Source organism: Anas acuta, chromosome 10 (genome assembly GCF_963932015.1).
Source record: "Anas acuta chromosome 10, bAnaAcu1.1, whole genome shotgun sequence".
Classification (NCBI taxonomy): Eukaryota; Metazoa; Chordata; class Aves; order Anseriformes; family Anatidae; genus Anas; species Anas acuta.
The window spans coordinates 13904407-13917543 of NC_088988.1; the positions used below are offsets into that span (position 1 = coordinate 13904407).

The 13137-nt window shown below is 39.1% G+C and overlaps 1 protein-coding gene and 1 long non-coding RNA gene across 8 annotated transcripts in view; one reads left to right on the top strand and one right to left on the bottom strand.

The window, feature by feature from the left end:
• SMPD3 (sphingomyelin phosphodiesterase 3) overlaps positions 1–13137 on the bottom strand; it is a 120759-nt gene that overhangs the window by 103190 nt on the left and 4432 nt on the right. Inside the window, exon 1 of one of the 3 annotated variants that reach the window (XM_068693476.1) lies at positions 393–622. The exons of 1 other annotated variant lie outside the window; for it this stretch is intronic. The gene's annotated coding sequence lies outside the window, so the exon portion shown is untranslated. Of the gene's footprint in view, positions 1–256; positions 277–392; positions 623–13137 lie in introns of those variants that run through there. One more of the 3 variants, XM_068693477.1, reaches the window with a different exon arrangement.
• The window catches only part of LOC137861889 (uncharacterized), a 137224-nt gene continuing 124736 nt past the window's right edge, over positions 650–13137 (top strand). For 2 of the 5 annotated variants that reach the window (XR_011099907.1, XR_011099910.1), the window contains exons 1-2: positions 651–892; positions 1344–1435. This is a non-coding gene — a long non-coding RNA (uncharacterized lncRNA). Of the gene's footprint in view, positions 893–1343; positions 1465–13137 lie in introns of all 5 variants that reach the window. The other 3 variants (XR_011099906.1, XR_011099908.1, XR_011099909.1) reach the window with 2 other exon arrangements.

Here is a 13137-nt window from a genome sequence, read left to right on the forward strand (position 1 = left end):
GATAGGCTGTTCATTCAAGAGGTGCACTGCAGGCAGGCACACCTGCCCTGCTTCTAGCCTCAGACTTTCTCTTGCTAGCATAGCAGTAACCGACCTCAGCTTTGTACAGCTAGATGGGGAGCTGCTCGTGGATAAAAACAAAGCCTTCATGTTCTACAGAACCTCTCACCTGAAACAACACTTAGTTACTTAGTAAAGGAGCAAACATGTTTATATTTTAATTATAACAATGATAAAGCACCTGCCACTGAAATACCTTTGCTCTATGCTGCCCAGCACAGGTAATTGCACAGATGACACTGGAGAAAGAGAACCAACAGAGCTTAAGGAAGAGAAACCTGCCCCTCTGACAGGCAGGACACCCCATAAACCTCAGCAGCCGCAGCCCTCACCTTCCCGGCTCCTCCCCTCCTCACACCTCCCAGTCCTGTCAGCTGCCTCTCCTTCAGCTGCCACTGCTCCCATAGTTGTTGAGGCTTTAGTTCTCCCTTACTTTTTCCCTCCTTTTACAAGACAAGCTTAAAAAAAAACGGTAGAAACGAGAGAAGGCAGCTTTGGGTTACTGCCTACGACCTCAAGCCTTCTGATGTACCAACGACCACAGCCCTCACACGAAGCTGTAATGGCGGCCGCCCTCCACCAGGTGAGGCGATGAGGGAGCAGTTTTCCCGCCACCCGCGCCCTGATTGGCTGCTGGGCGGCAGAGGCGCCCGCACGAGGGAAAGGTGCCCGCGGCGGCGAGGGCAGCGCTGAAGGGGCTGCGAGGCTGAGAGGAGCACAAAATGGCGGAGGGGCGGCGGGAGGCGGCATGCGGAGGGTGCCCTGTTCCTGAGGGGCAAGTGAGTTTGTGGCTGCTGGATTTCGGTTGTTATCCCTACATGTTTTGTTCTCGGTAAAGTCACTTTGGCCTAGTTGGGTGTTGTAAAGTCAACTGGAGAATTGATGGGCATGTTCTGGTGGTAAAAGCGAGGTGGAGCAGGCCCTGGCCCCTTTCCTCAACAAGAAGGCAAGGCTGGGGGTTAGATAAACAGCTGCTGTGCATATCTGTGCCCTTTGCCTCGCTTTAGTGAAGAGTTGTGTATCACCTGTGCTCTCCAGATAAGGTATAAACCACATGTTGCTCTTCACTACGTTATATTTGTTTGCAGGTGTTTAATGTTAGTTTCTGAAGTAAAATATCAGTGCCCTCTGGAGGATTAGTCTTGTTTTACCTTATATATCTTTCCAATGTTATGTAGCAAGCCTGTTAGTATCCTAGTCGGTTTTTAAATCAGGAAAAAAAGCATATTAGCCTTGGTGTTTTAACTGATGATGATGAGTAAATCTTGCCATCTCTATTGCAGGCCAACTGCTTGCCTGGTGTACTAACTGCTACCCTGCTCTTCCCATTTCTCAAAGTTGCAAGTGTCTGAGGTGTGGAGTAAGTGGGTTGAGGGTAAGCCTGGCAGAACTTGACTGCATTAAGTGAGTAATCCTCTCTGGGATACAGAAGTTCATGTTACCTGATTGAACTTCTGGCATTTTTATGTGGAGCCTCCTGGCATCACTTTGTAACAGAGATGGCTTTCTTACTGCAGACTCATGTTAATGCTTTCCTGAATAATTGGGGTGCAACAAAAGTGTAGGGAAATAGAACTTAAGATGGGCTGAAGAAGGAAGATTCAACAGAAGAGTATTTTAACTTCTGATTTATCACTAAATAGAACCTTTTTTGTTTGTTTGGATGTAGGTATTTTGGGGGGAGAGAGTGTTGTGGTTGACCTCACTGTAGGCCTATTTCCACTCAGTGGAAGAGGCTTCCCTTGAATACTCAAGTGTTCTATTTTTCAGAAAGAACAGTTTCATGTAAGGCTCATACTACCTGCTTCTTTAAAGACTTATGGAGTCTTACTGATGATGACTCCAGTACTGCAATTTTTTTCTCTGAACTGTAAGCATATTAATTAGCTTTATCAGTTGCATTGACTTATTTCTGTCATTCAGATGTTGATTTTTATGCTCATAATTACATTAGCAACTCATTTAAATCTGTTTTATGTACCCAAAAGTCTGGGATGGGTAACTTGATAATTATGTTGGCTTTTTGCATTAACGTGTGATCTATAATGTTTTGGAGCCATCCCATACTGTTATTTAATTAGGTTGCCTGGCCTGTGTATTAAAAATCTTTCTGCATCTTGGAAAGTAATTTAATTTTCTGAATACCAGAAAGATAATCTTATTCTATAATAAATTTGACGGGATTTCTAATACTCTTTGTCCATGCCACAGCCATTCTGCGATCGTAGTTAAAATTTCAGCAAAACTAAGAATTTTGGAAGAGCTGTTTTCAACAGCGGACTTTCTTTAACTGTATGTCTTAAACAGTTGTAATGTTATGCAGTACAAATGCATTTAATGAAAACAACATTTACTGAAGTGTATATCTCTAGTAATATTAAATCCATAAACACCTTCACAGAAATCAAAAGGAAGATGCAGTTTTGCTTGTCATCAGTGATTGGCAGCTTGTAATGAGTTGGAAAAGTAATTAAAAAGTAAATCGTCTAATCAGTAGAAATGTTTTTATTAGATGCCCATTTGGGATATTATTATACTTCCCATTTCTATCAGAACTCTTACTTCTGATTAGCAACAAGTGTTAATAAATTTGATTGCAATTTTCATGAGACCTCAGGACACCTCCCTTTGTATTGCTAAACTGTAAAATTATTGAACTTCTTGTTCCTGCAGCCCACACCCCCTATACATCTTAGTTGCTCTATTTCTGAGAATTTGTATGGTCAAATATTCAGAAGTGTTTTTTTCTGGTAAGTATAAAGGAAAGAGAATTGTATTAAGTGTTTGAACACCTGTGAGTAGCTGTGAGAAACTAAAGGTTTGTGGAAATTATTTTCTTCTTAGTAGCCAGGCTTTAAATCTGGTTTCTTTTTCACACATCTTATCATCTGAATAATGAGCTGTCTTTTTGCAAATTAATTCTAGGTGATAGATTTATCTTTACAGTGTTTATGTTGATAGAGCATTTTCAGTACTTGCTTTTGAAATCGCTTATGCAATATTACTATTTGCAGCTGTTTTTCAAGTACTGCTTGACCTTTTAATCACTGCATTGTCTCTTTGCTTTCTGCATTGATGCTGGACTGCCCAGCTCAGGACCTTGTCTGTTGCCTGCAGTTCAGTGCATCATCCACAGTTCTCCAGAACTGTTGAAATCGCATGATTCCTCTCACCTCAGTTACATGCTTGGCAGCAGTTCATTTATGGGTATAGCTGTTGTTTTTCCTCTCTACTGAATGTTCCAGCTCTTGCAATGTCAGTTCCTTCACCAGCCATCTGTCTTGCTGGCTCAGCTCCCTTTCTCAGGCTAGATTGAAGTCCTACTGAGTACAGCATCAGCTGTTAATTCTTTATTCAGAAGGTTTCAGAACTGCTGCTGCACACACACATCCTATATTTCAATCTTCTATTTCATGTGTATCATTTACAGTTGCTTTCTTCAGCCTCCAGCCTTCGTCCCAGTTCTTTTGCTTGTTGTCTACCACTTCATTTATTTTCCTGAAATTCTTATGTTAATTCTCTTCACCTTGACAGCCTAGCTTGTCTCTGAATTCAGTCTGGAAAGTGCATGTCAGAATGCAAGGACAGTCTAGTCTGCTTTTTGTTCATTGTTTTCCAGCAACTGCATTCTTTAAAAACCCGGAAAGAAGCATCTAAATACTTTCAGATATTATACAAGTCAAGTTATAGCTCCAGAAAACTTAAGATTGATGATGCCTTTATTGTCAAGAACTTAGAGAACAATTTCTCTGTAGTAGTATCTGTGTTAAAGGTAGGATAGATTGTATTGTAGCTCGGGGACTGGCATATTGCTAAACAATCTAGCAGACTTTTTTGTAATTTTTATTTGCTTGTAAGCCAGTCAAGCCTGGATACAAAATTGCTTTATGAAGCCCCAAGTGCATAGTACCCTTACTTATTATAGTAGCAGATCCTCTTTTTGTACACTACACTTGTTTCATAATCTGTCAATAGCTAAGGTTCATCTAGATTGTGTCTAAAGCATTATAAACCACTACTTGGTATCAATGCAATTTTCATAGGTAAAATGAACTGCACGGTAATTTCAATAAAGATGGAGGCTTATCAGATTTTTTAATGTATGTTAAGCCTTTCACGGATTCTCTGATATTTTCCTGGACAAATACAAATATTGTTTATTGCTAATGCCAATTAGTCAGCCAAGCATCCGTAGCTGGCAGCTGTCCTCATGAAGAAGGCCCCAGAAGATTAAAACTCCTGGGATGGTGACTTGCAGATTAGATGTTAGTTTGTCATCTTCTAAGGATCTTCCTTACATGTTGTTTCTCTAATGGTAAGGAAAACCAAGTGTGCTTGCAAGACTAATAATTAGTAAACTTGGGTTTTGTATCTCCTCTGTACCTGTGATCCCCAGGATAAACGTAGGTCTGTCATGTACTACACCTCTGCTGAGGGACAGGTTGTACTAGGAAGACTCGCTTCCAAACTAAACCATTGCAGCTACAACAGTGTTACCTCTACCTGTATGACAACATGCAGGATATGTTTAATAGATTAGTCTTTTCTGGGCTGGGAAGCTGAAGCTGTAGCACTATATTGGTAATGGAATTCAGTTTAATTCCGGTGGTATAGAAAAGCTCTTAGGCTATGTAAAAGATGGATAGTATTGTATTTCTGGCACTGACTGGGTCTTTCTTGTACAGTATTATAGAAAGTAAAAAATAACCAAGTAAGACAGCAACATGGCAGATAGTAAGGGTATATAATTAATTTCTTGTATGTCTTTCTGTCAGGCAGCTTCCTGCCCCAGGGTCTGACTTTCAAATTGGAGGTGGCATTTGAGGCATAAAAGCTCTCTCCAGAACACCATTAAATGAGTTTCTCAAGACAAGCCTTACGTTTAAGTATGACCATGAGAGGCAGAGGAAAATTGAAGATGCCCAGTGGTCTGCACCTGTGAGTTGGTAACTAATAAGCTTTTCCTCTCATTTAGTGAAGGTGCAGATATCTAATTCTAAAAAGAACGAGCAGTCAAACTAAAGAAAGCTGTAGACAGGAGCTAGTGAACTGTGGTTCATCTTCCCTCCTTGTTACTGGGCAGGCTGTGTTCTGTAGCCTGGGTTCAAACCGATCATAGTCTGATTGGTATTAAGAAACACTGTTAGGTAAACATCATGCCTGCATTTACTTATTGAACTGAAAATAACCAGTAAACTTACTACACTGAAATAAAACTATTCAGTAGGGTGTGGTTTTGAAGGGTATTTTAAGAGCAGACAAAATCCACTTACATGCTAGGCTATAAAGTGTTAGCTGTTACTTAGCACCCAATAAACTCAAAGGAATCTCTCCATACCCACTGGAAAAAAAAAAAAAGTTAGACCTCAGAAGACTTATAAATTTAGGGCTTTAACCTCGGTTACCAAAGAAAATTCCTGTCAACAAACCAGTCAAAACTTGAATAATATAGTTAAATAAATTTGATAAAATGAAAGAAGTACGAACTAAACTTTTGCATTTGGTTGATAAAAATCTTTCCATTGTGAAAGGTATAGAAGCTTTTGGTTCAGTTTTTAACCTAAATGTATTAGAATACAATGTTAAAATCATCTGAATAAGTAATATTTCTATTTGCAAAAACATTAAGTACTCCTTTGCAACATCCTAAGGTAATAGAAAAATCACTGCATAGAGCCTATTAATCTTTTTCACACTTACTAAAACGAGGCTGTTCTATTTAATTATAATGGGTTCAGTAAGAAGTTAGGTCAAGTAACTTTTCACATTCTGTTGAAATGAATTATATGATGGAAATTCTGTTGTGGCACAGGTGCAGAGACTGTATCGGTAAGGTCTGAATGGAGACACATGGAGCTGGGCCCTATAGCATTGCCAGAAGTAGCTATTCAGAAGCAGATTATGGAATCTGAAATATAATCTCTGCTTGACAGAGTTGATGTGTAGCCTTTCCAGGGATGAAGCTGCCTACTGGTTCTTCCATCTGTCAGGATTTTCTGGGCTTTGGGAAAGCCATGCATATGTTTGAAAACCTGACTGCACAGAGGAAGCCTTTCTTTGTGGCTACCTAATAGATCCCTTTTAGGAGTTGTAGGTACTCAGGAGCTGCTGGCAGACCACCAAATGAAGGAGTAAATGGATGTAATGGAAAGTTATTTACAGAAATTAAAAACTCCATTTTGTTGTGATGCTTGAAACTTGCTTGCATGAGGGAAAATAATAGTGGAAAGCATTAAGACTTGAGGGAGGTAGTAGGGCTGAATGGAAGCTTAGATTTTTTGTTGCTGTTTTCCTTTAGGACTGTTTTTTGCTTTTTCTTTGAGGGTGTTATTTGGTATGTAAATTCTGCATGGTCAATGTATAAACTAAACTTGAAGGACCACTGTGAAGTAATGCAATTGTGCATCATTACTGTGGGGGTGGTGACAAAAACAAGCAGGTGGTATGTGTTGAAGCGATGGAGCACAGCTGGAAGATTGCTTCCCAGCACTCCTCAGTGCGGGCTTGCTCTGCAGAAAGCACAGGATTTTGGGGACTTGTTGCCTTTAGCTGTTGGAGGGGCAATAACATGGAATGCTGCCCTCAAGCTTTCATTGAGAACATTCTACTGCAAGGAAGTAAAAAGTTAGGTGTAGGGACTGAAGCATATGAAGGGTTAACCGTGGGACAAAAGCCATGGGAAGTGTAAAGAGAAGTTAAGTATGAGATAAGAAGGAGAAGGAGGAGTACTGGGAAACCTGCTGCAAGGACAAGCAGAAAATTACCGGCCTCTGTGCCTAGCGTACATAAGCAGCATACTTGCCTAATAAATTTGGATTTTGGTCCTGCATATCAGAGTCTGTGCCTCTCAATCTGCCACAAGTACAGCTGCCAGAAGAACTCTTAATAACTGTAACACTCTACTTTTAGAGACTATGGGAAAGCTGGTAAGTATAAGTATAGGTTAATGTGGAGGAATATGTCATGGTGCCTTAGTGATCTAGCAAGGTAGCGTTCTGTACCTATAGGACACATGAGTGCAGGAGCAAAATGCAGAGTAATGTATTAGGTGCTATATTTGTGTGCATTATCAGCTTGTGTGCTGTTGGAGGAACTTTCAGTAACAGTTTCAATGTACTTCTGTTCAGTAAAGACTTAGCTATGCCTGTACCTTTTCACCTTATCTTGATTATGTTTCTGTTTTGTGGTGAACAGCTATAATAGGGCAGTAAAAGGCTGGAGGTTCTGAGGAGTGATGAGAAGACAGGCTTTTAAAAAGTTCCAATTATTTCTGTTACTTGCGTTATCTGAAGATTGACAAGAACCTGAAATGACTAATTCAGTGCCCTTGTGGTGAATAAAAATCATTTCATACCTAAGATATGCCTGTCCATTTGCAGCAGTCTGGATTTGGAATTGTCTGCCAGTCTGTGGTAGCCAACTTCTCATGCTTCACTTCTATTGTACATCGCTCTTGCAAAGGAATGCTTATCACATAGCTGATACCCTGGCAGCAAATGAAATCATCTGCATAATTGCACCTTATCAGGACAGGCCTCTTTTCAGTAATTTTTCCACCTTTGGTGTGGGCATAAGAAAAGTTTCCCCAGATTTAGAAACAATGGAGTGCTATTTTTGGATTATATTGTCATCTTTAACTTCTGTGTTAAAAGATGAAACAAAGCTCTGAGCTTTACCTGTTATTACAAAAAAGTGATGGGTGTGTGCATCCTTTGGCCAGTGAGAATTTTCATCTCTGGTGTGTATACAGCAAAACACTTGTCTTTATGCTCAGGATTGAATTACAGGTGCTAATTGTCAGGGTTTCTCTTCTGTCTCAGGCCCTAAGGGAGGCACAGCATGACCTGTGTCCTTCTTTCCTCTCACTCTCAGTGATAAGAGGACATAATACTTAACTATGTTGCCCCATTAAATTTGTCTTTAACCTTAGACTAGGTTTGCTGACATATCCCAGCCCGCGGAGAAATTTTAAATGATCAAGATTCTTATCTTTCTTCACTGGTCTCTGCCAGTTTCTTAGCTTGCATAAGAGAATCCTATCTGTTGTCTAGAGTCTCCCTGTCTTGCCCTGCTGCTGGTACTGTCATCTGTGGTAGCATTCAGCTTTGTGTTGGATTAGACACAAGTAGAAGTTGTTCTGAAACTGTTCTCTCATCTGTGTGGCAAAGCAGTATGGATTTCACATAACTGTGCAGAGGGGCCAGGAACTAAATTGTTTTTCTTCAGCCTCTGAAATTTTGAAATGTTTTAAGGTGCACTCATATTTTAATGTATCTTCTCTTCACTTATTTTTCATTAAGATTTTATTACCACTTCCAATAGCAACAAGAAACGGTTTTGCTTAGCAATATGTGAACGGTGGAGTAGTCTATAAGGAAAACTACAACCACTCAACTGCTAGCTGCTAATTCTTTTGAACTCATAGATCTCTTCCCTGGTAGGGTTATACTGTCTCTTTTCCATCTAGAAAAGTAAATAAAAGACAAAGTTGTACTATTTGCTGAGGAGTGGGATCAGGCATCTTTCTATTAGCTACTTTTTGGTGACATTAAAGGATTTTATGTGTTTGTTTTTTTTGTTGTTTTTTTTTTTAGCCCTCTTTCCACCACACCTTTCTGAATATTGGAATGGGTAATTGGAGTAAAGTGACTATGTTTGACAAAGATTAAAGCAAGTTACTCTGTTTAAAAGTGAATTCCTTTCACTGTACTGGAAGTGTAGTGTAAGTGGTAAAGAACAAAGTAACAGTTTTATTTCAACACAAGTTTCGGTTGTTTTACTACTTTGTTCTTTAATGAAAGAGGAATTGGCTTTCTAGGCTAACTCACTGAGCCGAGTTGGTTACAGTGTTTGGAAGCAGACCTGTGACTGAAACTATTGCAAAGCTGTGGTTCATGTTTCCTTCAAAAGCATAAAGTAATTCAATAAAGGACTGGTTCAGATATGGATTTCTTGAATAGTTCTATAACAGTTTTATGTGACTTATTCTAATTCTGTAGATCTGGAAAAAATGCTCTCAATTTAGGTGAACTTAATGCATGACCAAAACAAATCTTAACATCTTCATGTGTACAAGCTCTCCAAATTCAGACCTGAGTGTTTATAAACTGTGGGTTATTTTGATGTTAACCGCAATTTCTTTAGTTGATAGTAGTAATTAGTACATAACAACTAGAAAACTTTCATGTTGATTGGATAGTGATGATAAATGTGAACTTGAATGCAGGCTTGCTATCAAGCAGTTTTCTTGGAAAAGTCAAGAAAATGTTATCTGTAGAAACAATCAAAAATCTTACCCTCATAAATAATTGGAATTCTTGCTGATGTTGTGAGGAGGGAGGAAGAACTCTGTCTGCTTATCTTCAGCTTCAGTTTGCATGTAGATATGGAAAGGTACACATTGGGTTATTCAGATACATGATGTGATAGGAAGCTCTTCAAAATTTGTGATAAAGGACAACTAAGTTATGGAAGATGTGTAGATATAAACAGTTAGAGCAAGATTGGTCTAGACACTGCAAATGTTCATGTCATCTCAAAAATTTTTTGCAATTTCATAAGGTGACTTTGTATGTGTAAAAATCTTCCGACTTTGGACATGGATGCAGTGCTCAGAGGTACATAAAACAGTAACTTGTGTAATAACAAAGTCTCCTACATTATATTACAGCATGTTATAAGTATCCTAAGGATATGTAATACTGCATAAATGTGGGGAAAATGCAAATTGTAAAAGACAAGCAGTTAAAATTTGAAGGATAACTTTTTGAGGGCAGTATTCTCAAGTGCAAGAAGCTGGAATCAGACTTCTGACTTTGGGTAGGGTACTCAACAAAAAGAAGCATGCAGATTCACTGTTTGCATATAGGCTGTACTAGTTAATGTAGGCACACTTGAAGCATACAGAAGTCTGGTTCACAGTGACACTGAATCTTATTCTCTGCTTAATACTTAGCAACTACTCAATGAAGGTGAACGGTAGTGTCAAAAGCCATGATTCAGATATATATTGAGTCCTTGCATTTGCTCCCTTCTGTCATTGAAACTTCATTAATTTCTAGCCAGGTGAAAGGCTGACTCTTACCAGCCTTTAGGGAAGAAAAGCAGAATAAGGGGAAGAAAATGGCTTCCTATGGTGAAACAGTATACTCCTTTCAAGAGGCATTTCAAAGAGGTAGAAGATCCGCAGGCACTAGTGATCATGCTGTTCAGACATCTTTCTGTTTTAGGAACAAGTGTTACAAGCTACCAGTACTTTTTCAGAAGGTGTATTCTAAAGATCAAATACTGAACACTCCATTAGTTTTTTTTTGTTTTAGTTTATAGAAATGGCTGAAGTGAAGTTCAGACAATGAATGAAATGTAGATCCCAAACCCAGAGCAGGTGTGTCAATTAACTTAAGAACTTAGTATTGACTTGACTTCTGATGTACTGTGTCAGATTTACCCTGCATTGGTGCAAATGTGAAACTACATTGACACAACTGATGGCTAGCTGTTCTCCACTATTAGGCTACACTATGAATTTACAGTGACTTTAAAATGTGCATGTTGTGGTACTATGGTAGTTGCATCTTGATAAGAAGTCTCTTCTACTCTCATCTCTGGGTTTCTGGCTCTGTGTGAAATTAGCTTCAAAGAAATAAGGAAACTTCTTTGTGAAATACAAGGTAATAGCAATAAAACTCAACCACTCTTGCTGGGAAGTTTCCTCAACAGATAAGTTCAATGAATCATACTTTGGCTTATTAGATAAACTACTGAAGTCTAACCTAAAAACCTATATTAAAAGAAGTTTTAAATGTTGTAAAAGGTCACTTGATTAATGAACGTCTGGGGTCAAAAAGTAGACAAAATGTTGACCTAGTTAAAGCTGATGAAAGGAATTAATATCATTAGTCTTGACAGTTTAATAAATAATGTACATTCCCTATAAAGGAGGTAACAGCAGGGAGGAAATGGAACAAGGGTCCAGCAATGCAGTGGGATTCATGGCCCTTTTTTTGCCATTTCTTTATTTGATGATACAACATAAGGCTCTGTGGGGCTTAACTTGGCCAGCTGGGGACTTGTGCTGTTGACTGGAGTAGAATGACTTTGGTAATAGTGAGTAGTTAGAGCTTGAAGTGTCCTTCCAGAGGTGCATGGCAAGTTAGAAAATGTACTGGGGGCATTGAGTTGGGTGCCCACTCAGTGAACCACATTGTCTCTGGAATAACTGCATTGGCCATTCTTATTTGTGATCAGATGGACAATTGAAGAGATAAGGAAGGCTAGGGTCATTCATGGATTCAACTGTTATGTGAAAGTCTGATTTGAAAGGCTGGGGGTTAACTGTAATACTATTGTAACATGGTAATGGTGACTTAAAATATTAGGAGGAAAAATGATTAGTTTTTTCTTAGTTATCGAAGTTATTTTGATGCAGGGTCAGTACCTTTCTGACAACAACCTTTGCACCTTCCTATGGTACAGTGCAAAGTAAGGCACATGAGAGTAGCGGAGTTCAAACCAGTCTCCTAGGTTAAATATACTTTTTGCCTAATCAAATGTTGCTATGCTCCAGCTGAATAGTCTTTCACTTTTGGCCTGGGGTGTAATGTGCTATGATGCTTCAATGAGGAAAGATTTCACATTCCTCCACAGGTATGTGCATGTGTTGGAGTTTAGCAATAGGGGGTCAGACATGGTCTTCGTATAGCGAGGATCATCTTGATTATGGACCACACAGGATCTTTAGTCCTTGCAAACTTAACTCCCTATTTACCCTGTGTTCTGTATTGATTTGTCTCCGTTAGAGTCCTGTGTTCCCATTTGTCCTGTATTTTCTCCTTTATTTTGCTCTTAATTTCTAAGCTTCCCAAGTGTCATCCAGGCACCAAGCAGCTTTCCCCTTCATTCGTATGTAGACTTCATTTGTTTTTCTCCTCTACCAGTGGATCTTACCACCTGCTCCACAATGCTTCCTTTTCTCTCAAGAAGCATTAAAGCGGGCCCTTTTCCCACTGACAGCTTAAAAAAACAAAGAGACAAGTAAGACTTGGTTCTGAAACGTGATTTTTGGAAGCAAACTTCATCTTAAGGAATAGAAGAAACTGTACATTTCTAATATTAGCAGCAAACTGTTCCTTTGTCAGCGTGTAGAAGGGGGAATCAAATGTTAACCTGTTTAGAAATAGTCGAGGGACAGATGGAATCCTGTGATGCTATCTCTTCACCCTGAGTCAAGTTTTAAATATATTAAAAGCTTGTATACTTTCAAGTGGCAGATATGGCTTGTCACTTTTGAGGTTATTTTTGCTATTGTTAATACCAAAATAGATCGTGCTTGATTTACAGTAGTTGACAGAAGTCAAGTACCACAGAGAAAATAGTTGTCTTGTACTTGTCTTGCATTTATTATTTCAGATGCAAGGAGCTGTGTATGTTGCATCACTTCATAGTTTAAACAGTAATAGAATACTGTTCAAGTTGATGTCCTTTAGTAACAAAGGATTTCGGAGTAGAGGGGAAGTGGTGTCACTGTATGCTAATCACCTGCTATACCTTTTCCTAAGTGTGTTTTTCAAGACAATGCCTAGCTACCCAAAGCAATGCTTAGGATGTGCTCTGTGAAGCTTGTGCTGAACTTGTTTGTAGTACTTCTTGTGGTATATTTCCTATGAGACAGCGATACAAGTCTAAGCCTTGATGTTCTTCATATTTAAGTCAGAATCTCCTGGTTTATGTTGTCCAACTGTAACCTGTTCTCTGGCAATGTATCACTGGATAACATATGCTTTTAATTATTTGAAGTATATGCGTTTTGGATGACCTCAAAACTGTATAGTCTTGTAAGACAAGCCTTGTTCTATGGTAGAGCTCTTTCATAGGTCACATGCTAGTTTCTAAAGTGCAAGGTAACATAGAAGTTGTGATGGTAGGGCACTTTTCAGTTTCCCCACATTTTAAGAATGCCAGATAAATGTTTGCCTGCTCTGTATTTGAGGTGCAGTAAATGAATGCACTTCCAAAGCAAAAATAACAATGTCGACTGAGTTGCTGTCTACCTGCAAATCTAAGCAAGAATAGTCCCTG